This window comes from Lactuca sativa, chromosome 3 (genome assembly GCF_002870075.4).
Source record: "Lactuca sativa cultivar Salinas chromosome 3, Lsat_Salinas_v11, whole genome shotgun sequence".
NCBI lineage: Eukaryota > Viridiplantae > Streptophyta > Magnoliopsida > Asterales > Asteraceae > Lactuca > Lactuca sativa.
In genome coordinates, this window is record NC_056625.2 from 89,595,438 (window position 1) to 89,606,325 (window position 10,888).

Below are 10,888 nucleotides of genomic sequence, written 5' to 3' on the forward strand. Positions count from 1 at the left end.
TGGTAAGTTGTACTCAAACACAACTTTGTACCCAATTCCTCTTGTAGACTTCTCCAGAACCTTGATGTGAAACGACTATCACGATCTGATACAATCGTAAGAGGAACACCATGAAGTCTTACAATTTCTTTCACGTAAGCATTTGCGAGCTTATGTATAGACCACTTCTCGTTGGCTGCTATGAAGTGTGCACTCTTAGTGAAACGATTCACGACCACCCAAATCATGCCGTGTCCGTTCTTTGTCCTGGGCAGTTTAGTCACAAAATCCATGGTGATGTCTTCCTATTTACCCATAGGTACAGGTAAAGGTTCTAAACTCCCATATGGTTTCTGATGTTGTGCCTTAACTCTCGCACATTTTACACACTCGGCCACATACTTCGCAACATTGAGCTTCATTGTCGGCCACCAGTAGTAGCGTTTTAGGTCCCTATACATTTTAGTGCTTCCGGAATGAATCGAGTAAACGGTGTTATGCACTTCTTCCATCAGAAGATCTCTTATTCCTCCCATCTTAGGTACCCAAATCCGATCTTGGAATACCTTCAGTCCTCGAATGTTTGTACCGAACACTAACGTTTTTCCCAAACGTTCTTCTTTTCGGTTATTCTTCTCTGAAGCTTCTTCTTGAGCTTTCCTGATACTTTCCACGATTGTCGAGACAACTTCTATTCTCAACGCTCTTGGCCTTTTTCTTTCAAGGTTAACTTTCCGACTGAGAGCATCAACGACAACATTGGCTTTACCAGGGTGGTAAAGTATCTCACAGTCATAATCTTTGAGTAATTCCAGCCAGGGTCATTGTCTCATATTCAATTCTTTCTGATTAAAGAGATACTAGAGACTCTTATGATCAGTGAAAAGTTTTCACTTCGTGCCGTAGAGGTAATGTCTCCATATCTTTAGAGCAAATACTATCGTTGCCAACTCCAAATCATGAGTGGGGTAGTTCTTTTCGTGCTATTTCAATTGTCGAGAGGAATATGTTATCACCTTTTCTCTTTGGGTCAGAACACAAACCAACCCGACTCCAGATGCGTCACTGTATACCTCGAAGTCTTCAACTCCATCGGGTAGAGAAAGTATCAGTGCTTCGCATAACTTCTTCTTTAGCTTCTCGAATGCCTCTTCGTGTTTCTCGCTCCATGTATATGTAGCTCCTTTGTGGGTCAACGCTTTCAATGGAGCACCTATCGAAGAAAAGCCTTGGATAAATCTTTGGTAATGTCCGACTAATCCTAGAAAGCTTCAAATCTCTGTGGGACTCTTTGGACGTTCCCACTTCATTTCGGCTTCGATTTTTGCTGGGTCAACAATTATTCCTTCCTGGTTAACCACATGACCCAAGAATTGGACTTCTCGGATCCAAAAATCACACTTGGAGAACTTAGCATAAAGCTTCTCCTTCTTTAACACTTCCAACACTTCTCGTAGATGCTTTCCATGCTCCTCCTAGCTTCTTGAGTAAATCAGAATGTCATCAATGAACATTATCACGGATTTATCGAGGAATGGTTTACAAACCCTATTCATCAAATCCATGAACGCTGCTGGAGCATTGGTTAGTTCAAATGACATAACCAAGAACTCATAGTGTCCATATCTAGTTCTGAATGTATTCTTCTCAATATCCTAATCTCTCACCTTCAGCTGATGATATCCTGACCTAAGATCGATCTTTAACAAGTATCTCGAACCTTGCAGCTGATCGAATAGGTCATCAATCTTCGGCAACGGATACTTGTTCTTCACTGTTTCCTTGTTCAACTCTCTGTAGTCTATGCACATCCTCATGCTTCCGTCTTTCTTCTTCACGAATAACACCGGAGCTCCCCAGGGTGATGAACTAGGTCGAATGAAACCATTGTCCAACAGCTCCTAAAGTTGCGTCATAAGCTCCTTCATCTTCGTCGGTGCTAATCGGTATGGTGCTTTTTCTATTGGTGTCGTCCCTGGTAACAATTCTATTCAGAACTCTACTTGTCTATCATGTGGTAATCCGAGAAGATCTTCGGGAAAGACTTCTAGAAAATCACACACGACCAGTATATTCTACACCTCCTTCTTTTCCTTTTTAGCATCGATTACGAAGGCCAAGTATGATGCACATCCCTTGGACAAACATTTTCTGGCTTTCATCAGGGAGATGATTCCAGAATTTACTCGACGTTTGTCCCCGTACACCATAAATGACTCTTTTCTAGGTGGCTTTACCCGTACTATCTTCTTTCGGCATTGAATCTTAGCATCGTTGGCGCTAAGCCAATCCATACCCAAAACGATGTCGAAACCGTTTAACTCTATGATTAATATCTCTTTGTGGAATTCGTTTCCGTTTAAGTCGATGACGATGTTCCTAATACGATCACTAACCGGTACGAATTTGCCACTGGCAACTTCTACAATCAGGGCATTATCAAGTTTTTCTACGGGCAATGCTAGTTTCCCACCAAACTTATGTGACACAAAGGAGTAGTTTGCTCTGGAATCAAACAGTATATTGGCAAGCAAACCATTTACAAGAAAGGTACCTGAAGCGACGTCTGCTGCCTCCTTTGCAGCCTCGAGCGTCATATGGAAGGCTCTTGCCTTCGGCTTCGGTGGAATGTTGGGTCTTGCTACCTCCTTCTTCGGGCAGTCTCTCGAAATGTGCCCCTCCTCATTGCACTCATAACAGACCTTCTTAGTGAACGTGCACTCGTTTGAATAGTGCCCAGGCTTTCCACACTTGAAACAGGTGACTCCTCCGTCACATTTCCCCTGGTGCTTCTTCTTGCACCTGTCGCACCATTTTGCTTCGGCTCCTCCTCCTCTCGAACCAGACTTCGAGAATTTACTCTTCTTACCGGACCTCGAGGATCCGTCAAATTTCCTTTTCTCTCCCACCTCCGCTCTCTCCAGACCCTTCTCTCGTATTTGGGTCTCCACATTCTTAGCAGCCCAGATGGCGGCTTTCAAAGTGGTAGTTTTCTTGACCATTGGACCAAAGTCTGTTGGTAATCCGAGGGCAAACTTGTTAACCTTGGAGAGTTCAGTTGGGACGGGGTGAGGAACAAGCTTCATTTTCTCTGTAAAGCTCATAGCATATTCAGTAACACTCATTCTTCCCTTCTTCAGATTCTGGAACTCGTTGTTGATCTCCAGAAGATCCTGCTCAGAGCAGTATTGCATCTTTAACTGCACCAAAAAATCCTCCCACGACATCTTGCTTGCTTCACCTTTGGGCATTGAATCAGCTAGTAGCTTCCACCAACTTAGTACTCCAGATTTCAACAGAGGAACCGTGAGAGCGGTCTTCTACCTATTGCTACACTCGCAACTCTCAAACGTCGTCTCCATCTCAGAGATCCTTGTTGGCTTGAGGCTGGAGAAAAAACACAATAGTTGACCTAGACTATTACATTGTCCAAAAATGCTTAACCCCGAAACCCAGGCATTACATGTTAGTTTTTGGTTATTTATTTGGGAAGTATAATATGTATTATGCATTACAATTGCTTACTTTTTGAATTTGACATTTGTTACATTATAATTTTATTTTAACTTGACATAGCCATGATCATACCATATTTAATACTTTGCTCTTCTTGCGCCTTTACTACCTGCTGACATGCATTCGTTAAATCAAGATTTAACATTTTTTAAAAACAAATATAGACAAGAAACTATTAAACTCAATGGATACGCTAAAAGAGACATGAGACTTGCCTTTTGTCAGATCAATAATACCAAATTGAACCACTTTTTGCAAAATAATTTAGGAACCGAAGAAAACATGATTGCCCAAATATCTAATATCATTATTTAAGTCATAACCTGTTACATGCCGACAAAATTAAAAATTTCAGTCAAAACTCTGTTACATGCCATCAAAGTTGAAAAAAAATCATTTAAAGTTAGATGAGGGTATTAATTAAAAAAACCGTCTTTCAATTTTTGTTGGATTTATTTTTTGATGGAAGGAACAATTATCAGGCCAAGCATAATCCTTAAAACCCATCCTAGCCAAATCATAGATCTCCCAATCAACAAAATAGAATACCACAGTCATTGATAGTAATCCAATTAGAACATCTTTTTCCAAAAGATTAAGAAATGGACAATTTAATAGAATCTTATCACGTTGATAATGTCACAACAAAGTGAAATAGATTGAATCCATAGTTTACAATAAATATAAAAAATAAAGCCCTATTAAAGATAGAAAAAATCTGAGGATGGGACAAAAAAGCACGTAACACTACATAGTTGCAAAAAACAAAAACAAAATGATGCTAAAAATCTAGAAAAAAAACAACAAAACAAAATTTATATCTGGTTGTGACGTGAGTGTAGAGAACTTGTGTCAGATTCGTTTAGACATTTCATCAAACAACTAAGGTGTCTGTTCTAATAACCCATTTTTGAATGTAACAAGACAAAAAAAATCTAATGTTACAAGAAAGTGTAGGAAATGAAGTAAATTAACATGTATTTAGATTATGCAAATTATTTTGAACAATGTTCCTTCAAAAATATACTTAATTGTAATTATACAATTTGATTCTACCATATAAATACGACCACGTAGAAAATTTAAGAATCAAATAAAAAATTTGTCTATAATTCCGTAAATCTAATATTCAAGGTAATAAGATCATTCCTAATTCAGATTCTTACTTCTTAGCCTACTTCTCATATGGTTCGTGTATTAACATTTAGAGAACCCAGTAGGCAAAGATGTTGATATTAAGTGTTGTATATTGTTGTTACCGGTAAAAAAACCAAGTTGTAGTTTAAAATTAAAAGTTTTTTTCATGGTAAGTATGTTGCTATAATTTATACAAAAAATCACAAAGCTATTGATAAATAAAAAGAAAGGTATGTTGCTATTACAGTTTGTAGAGGTTGTTGAGGATCAAGTCCAAGTTAATAGGTTAAACAGTTAATATGAAAAGTTATACATTGTTTTCTTGTTTGACTTAATCTAGACTTTAACAATGTAATATGTTAAGCCAAAAAACCATATCGAATGCTTTATGAGATTTCAAAAATAGAAACATAATTTTGTTAGTCATAGAAAACAATCTTTGAAATGTTGTATTTACTATACAGAAACATATGCAAATCAGAATAATTATAGTTTAACCCTTTCTGGATTAAATTGTTCATGAAATTCATCCCCTTAATAGTGAATCAAAGATAAATTAAAAGAGACATTTAAAATACGAAAAAATCACATGTTACTATTAAAAATAGTATAATAATGTACTTTAAAAGTACATTCCTAAAGCTGGTATAATATGAAGTTATTATATTTGACAATAAGGTCAGAAACAATAACCAAGTTAAGATAATCAAATTAACAAAAATAGTAGTAGCAACTGATTTGTTCCATTTTTAAATTAAATTACCGATTTACCCTTCGGATGAATATTGTCCGTACTAAATTAATGATTTACCCTTCGGATAAAAAAAATGGAAGTATCATGCTAAAAGAATCATTTAATACACTGTCATCTCAATATTTATTGTTGAAATGCTTTTCCAGCCCAACACTTTTCTAGTTTCCTAAGTCGAATTACCCTTTTGCCCATATATTTCCCTACTTAAAGGTTTCCTACATCTAATTTGCAATCAAATTAAAATAAATCACATAAATTTAGGATTTTAATAATACCTTCAAAAGGTGAATTCGAATCTTTCTTCTTTAATCTATCCCAAATAAAATTACATTTCTGCCCCTAAACTTTAAAATCATACTTAATATTTATCCATCCAACATTATCAATACCCTTTAGTTATTATTTGAATTTAAAGTTATAATTGTTGTAATTCAACCATCATATTAGGATATTAATTTACATTCAAATACTAAAAAACATCTCTTTATTCTTATTATATCATTATCCTTCATTCTCCATTCGATATTACCATATATTTATCTTAATAGATTATTTGAGTTCTATATAAGGATTGCAATCCCTGTAATTCAGTCAGAAACTTAAAATATTATATACAATCAAAAACAGTAACCATGTTGAGATAATCAAACAAACAGAATTAGTAACAGCTCACGATTTGATCCATGTTTAAATTAAATTACTGATTTACCCTTCTGATGAACATTGTACATACTAAATTAATGATTGAACCTTCGGATAAAAAATGGAAGTATCATGCTAAACGAATACACAAAAAAATTGATTATTATGAACAGGAAAATGGGTAGGGGTGCATTTGTCATTCCATTAAAGTACTTTGCTATATTGTGTTTTAACTGGTTTCCATGAAAGTGCATTATTTTTTTATAGATTAAAGGTACGTAATATCTTTTCTTGTTTATTTGAAAAGTTTCAGAAAAGTAGTTAACAAATTTCTTCTAATTTGTTACAAAGAAAATCGAAATATATGAATACATATATTGATACATGAACAACAAAATAATCGAAAAAAATATAAAAAGCGAAAGAAGGTATTGACCTTCTAGTGCACAACAACGAAGGTTTGAAGCAAAGAATGGTGATGGAAGTTATAAGCAATAAAAATGATGTTGTAAGAGAATGTTTGAAGAAAAACAACGATTGAAAATAAGTGTGAGCTGCAGATTCAATGATGAATCGTATATGTATGTGATAATTTGAATTTGATTTTTTAGTATTGATGGTTTCCTAATAAATATAGATGTTATATTAATGGTTTACTAATATAAAAATATTTATATTAGTGGTTGATATTTAATGCCTTAATTGAAATGGTTTTTAGTAATATGTTTTTAAAGTTGACCATATTAAAAGCTTTATAACCGAAAATTCAAGATTTAAAATATGGGAAGCTTTTATTGGAATTAAATACATTCCAATTTAGTAGATCTAAGTTAATTTTGTTTAACAATTGAAAAGATTGTATTATAATTAAATACATTCCATTTGGGAAAGATGATGTCAGCAATTTGATCTAAGTGTGGAAAATATAGTATTGAAATACATGGGCCAGATTGTTTAAGATGATATCATAAGGTTTTGTTTTAATATATATTAGAGATGGTATCCAACTCTAATATAGGAGTGTATTTTGTTGTATAATTTAACCAGAATATAACTCTATATTGTATCCAATTCTATTTAGAATCGTCTCACAAGAATATACTTGCTCAGTGGGTCAGGTTGATCGTTGGTTTTACATTTTTGAGATTGTCTTCCAATAGACTTCATGCCTCTTTTGAGCTTTGGCATAATCATCTAGGACATGTAGCTTGATTTTATTTTTTTCTAACTAGATCAAGTTATTTATCAGTTAGTTATTTGTAACCAAAATCACATATTTACTCTTTATGTCAACTTTCCAAAAGCAAATGTTTACTTTTCTAAATTATTGAAAATGCTCTTGCTTGCCTTAGATCTTGTTCTTTGTGATTTGTGGGGTCCAACGCCTATCATGTATACGGATGGTTTTATTTGTTATATTATATTTGTTAATGATTATTCTCGGTTTATTTGGGTTTACCCTTTAAAGTCTAGAACCGAGGTTTCATTATTATTTCGTGTTTTGTGAACTTTTTCCAAACTCAGTTTTCACAAAAACTCAAAGCCTTTCAAAGTGATAATGATACATATTTTTTTTAACTATCAGGTTCATGATCTTTTTGTAAATAATAGGACTTTTCATCACATATATTGCTCTTATACTTCACATCAAAACGGTCATGCAAAAAGAAAAGAATATCATTTTACTGAAATGAGTCTTGTTGTTAAATGTAGTTGCATTGACATCCTTTTGGGTTGATGCGTTCACTTCTACCATATACATTTTGAATCATCTCCTATTAAAGGTTTTTGATAAAAAAAATATTCATTTTGAATTCTCTATGATACGCCTCCAGATTATGGTAAGTTTTGTACTTGTGGGCGTTAGGTGTTTCCTTGCCTCCAGGATTATTCTCATCGCAAGCTCTCTCCTAGGATCATTTCTTGTTTATTTATTGGGTGAAATTTGCATCATAAAGTCTACTGATGTCTATATTTATCTATATTCGCATCTACACTACCTAACATGCTCCATTCAATGGGATAAATTTTCCATTTACCCGTAAAACACTAAATCTCAACTTTGATACCTTAACATTTTCTAGATTCCTAGACGAGTCTAAACCAACAACCTTTATCCATCCCCTAGTTGTCTCCTTCATCCCATTGTCATTGCATTCCAACCTAGTGCATTTAGTTCCTAGCCTATCAACACCAACCTAACTCCCTGCCACCTTTGTCCCTATGCAATCTTGTTCCAAACCACAACCAAGATATCACCCTCTATAACTCTGACCACCTATACACCTCTATTACACCCTCATACATCCATTGTTTCACAAAAAGTCCCCATTACCACCACATCAGTACATCATATGATCCCTCGTGCTTGTACTGGTATTTTTAAATGTAGCACCTGGTTCCTGGTACGTAAAATTTATCTTAGTAATGGTCATTCTAGCCTTGGACTCGGCGAGTTGTAGGTCCGACTCGCCGAGTAGGGACGCGGTCCGGGATCACGTTTAAGTTGGCGACTCGGCAAGTCCATAATCTGGACTCGGCGAGTCATCGCTGTCTGTTGAAACTCTAAATTTCTAGGGTTTGCACCCTATTTAAACACTCATTTCCGCCCCAACCTCGCCCCCATTCACCCTCAGAGCTCCCAACATCGTCTTTGCCCTTTTCCTTGTGAGATTGAAGTGTTTTGGGTGTGTTCTTTATGTTTTTGAGGAGAAAGAAGAGTAGATCAAGAAGAGGAGAAGGAGGCCAAGCATTTTTGTGACATCTCAACGTTTTCCTTGAGGTATAGCTTGTTTCCCCTCTGTTTTCAAGCTTGTAGTCCCTAATAGCTTCATGAAAGTCCTTTTTGAGTCATTCTTCAAGCTTGTTTGTGCTTAGTGGGTTGTAATAAGTTTTTATCCTTTAGATCTAGGCATGATTTAGTCCCTGGAGCTTGGATCTATTGCCTTTATGGAGTCATATTGCATGAAAGTCCTAGATCTACCCCTTTTGGTGCATTTTGAGCCCTAAAACCTTCATTGGTTATTATCTACACGTAAAGTTGGAATCTTTACGTGTAAACCAGGCCCTAGGAACCCAGATCTATGAATGGCATGGACTGGATTCAACCAAAATTGCGTGTATAGTTTTTGCATGAGGCAAACTCGACGAGTCGTTCATCTGACTCGGCGAGTCGGGTCGCGAGTCCCCGAGTTGTTCCTCTTTTGTGTTGTGAGTTGGAGAGGTGAGTCATAGGGTATGACTCAGTGGGTTGGAAGCCAGACTCACTCATGAAGTCACTCGGCGAGTCAATGCAACGACTCGGCGAGTTCACGGCAATCTCCTTGTCTCAAGAACAACTCGGCGAGTTGTTCATACAACTCGGTGAGTCATAGCTTAGAGTGTTCTTCGAATGAAGATGAACTCGGCAAGTTGTTCATACAACTCGGCGAGTAGGATGAAGGACTATTGGCCTAGGGTATAGAAGGAAAACTCGTCGAGTCTACGCTTAACTCGACGAGTAGAGACGGACTTATGGTCAGACTAAGGGAAAAGGGACTCAGCGAGTTGGCTAGCCAACTCGGCGAGTCTGGTCAACTGGCATTTGACTGTGACTTGACTCATGACTTGTTAAGGGTAAATGGACAATTTACCCTGAGGGCGGTTAGCAGTAATTGATTAAGTGTTTGGTGGGAATTACAGTCGGAGGATTTCCGAAGCAGCAGCAGCAGCAGACAGACAGACCTTTCCCACACAGATCAGCAGCTACTTCGAGGTGAGTTACCTTCTAGTAGCGGTGGGTCTAAGGCCACAATGTCGGCCCACCAGTAGGAAATGTATGATAGATGATTGTCTTTGTGATATCATCTAGGTTTGCTACTACCTGATATGTTATATGCTAGTATGATATGTTACATGTGATAGTAATAGAGTTCGGTTGTTAGGACCGAAGGGTGGTCAGACACCCCAGATACGTCTGACAGTATATGATGATATGTTTGCATGCTGGCTTTTTACGTTATATGCGATAGAGGTAGTAGGAGGGGACTAGTCCCCGATTTCGGTCGTTAGGACCGAAGGGTAGTTCAGGCACCCCAGATATGTCTGATAATATGTTATGTTATGATATATGTGATAGTAGCAGTAGGGGTGAAATAGTCTTTGAGGTTCGGTCGTCAGGACCGAAGGGTAGTCAGCACCCCAGAACGGCGTGACATGGGTAGTCAGCACCCCAGAATGGCTTGACACGGGTAGGTCGGCACCCCAGAATGGCCGTACCGGGTAGGTCGGGCACCCCAGAAATTCCCGGCAATATGTATGATATGTGATTGTATGATAGGCGGTAAGATGGGGGAACTCACTAAGCTTCGTGCTTACAGCTTTCAGTTTTGGTTTCAGGTACCTCTTCTTCGAAGGGGAAGGAGTTGGCGCGGTAGCAGCCTATCACACACATGTTTCGTATTCCGCATCATGAGACCTTCCTGGGGATTTGTACTCTGACATTTTTATGTTATTGAAATGTTTTTCCAGACGTGCGATATCTTTATAAAATGTTATGATCAGTAAACGTTTTATACGAATGTTTTGCTAAATATATGTTTTCAAAAATGAAATTTTTGGCTTGTATTTTGGGGTGTTACAAGTTGGTATCAGAGCCCTGGTTTGAGGGATTTGGACGCACCTTCGGGGATGTTTGAACTCAAATCGAGGGATTAAAAGATTTTGAAAAGAGAAAATGTTTTCTAAAAGGCTAAGTAAAAGGGTTTTAAGAAAGAACAAAGTGTGTGATGTGCGCGACCGGCCAAGCTCAAGTAAGTATTCCCCAATGTACCCATACAAGTTTATATATGTTTATCAGTTTCTGTAGAACAGCATGCTAGA